This window comes from Olea europaea, unplaced genomic scaffold (assembly GCF_002742605.1).
Source record: "Olea europaea var. sylvestris unplaced genomic scaffold, O_europaea_v1 scaffold4244, whole genome shotgun sequence".
Taxonomy (NCBI): Eukaryota; Viridiplantae; Streptophyta; class Magnoliopsida; order Lamiales; family Oleaceae; genus Olea; species Olea europaea.
Window position 1 is genome coordinate 1 of NW_019262286.1, and position 1175 is coordinate 1175.

Consider the following 1175-nt stretch of genomic DNA (forward strand, 5'->3'; position numbering starts at 1 on the left):
AGAAAGAAAGTTTGTGATGCATGTCAATTTGGAAAACAAGTGAAGAGTTCTTTCTAACTTAAGCAATACTCTTTAACTGCAAAACATGTTCAACTTCTTCATATGAATCATTTTGGACCATCTAGAATCATAAGCTCAACTGGTAAGTATTATGCTTTTGTAATTGTTGATGACTTTTCTAGATTCACTTGAGTCCTATTTTTGAACATAAAGCATAAAACTTTGAATCATTCAAACATCTTTGTGAAAAGGTTCAAAATGAAAAGGATACGCTATTAATATGTTTGAAGTAATCATGATGGAGCATTTGATAATATTGATTTTGGTAATTTTGCAAATTGATGGCTATTTCTTGGCTCCTACAACTCCTTGACAAAATGGTGTTGTAGAAAGAAAGAATCGCACATTGCAAGAAATGATTAGGACTATTCTAGATGAAAATAGTTTACTTAAAATTGTTTGGTTGCAAATACTTTATCTTCAACACTAAAGAAATTTTGGGAATTATCAATGAATTTGAAGTATGTAAATTAAATTCATACTAAATGTTGATTAATTATATGTGCATAATTGGTTGGAATATATATAAATTTTATCCAAATGATTATTCTTTAGTCATTTCACCACTCATGCTTTGTTCAAAATTTTTACTATAAAATGATGGTTATCCTCTTATTTAAACTTACATATATTTGGCATCTTGTGCTTGATTGAGGGGGAATATATTCTATTATTGATTTAAAATGTTGATCTTATATGACATACTTTTCCTCTCATATATGCTAACTTTTTGTTTATGCTAAAAAGGAAAATTGAGTGATAGATTTGAAAAGCATTGAAATGGGAAAATCTTTTATTGTTTTCTATGGTCTTGTTTTGATCATAAATGTTATATCTTTTCGCTTATGCCAAAAAGGGAAAATGAAGTGAGATGATTATGTATGCTTTGAATTGAAAATATAATGTGCTTAGAATATATGAAGATGGGGGAAAGAGTGATTTGTAATTTGATCAACATGTTGCGTTAGAATGAATTTTAACGCAGAAAAATATAATATGCTTAGAATATAATATGATTATTGATTTGTAAAAGATAGAGAAAATATGAATTATATGAGAAATTTATATTGTATATTCCTTTTACATAAATTGTTCAATCTTACCTTGCAAATCAT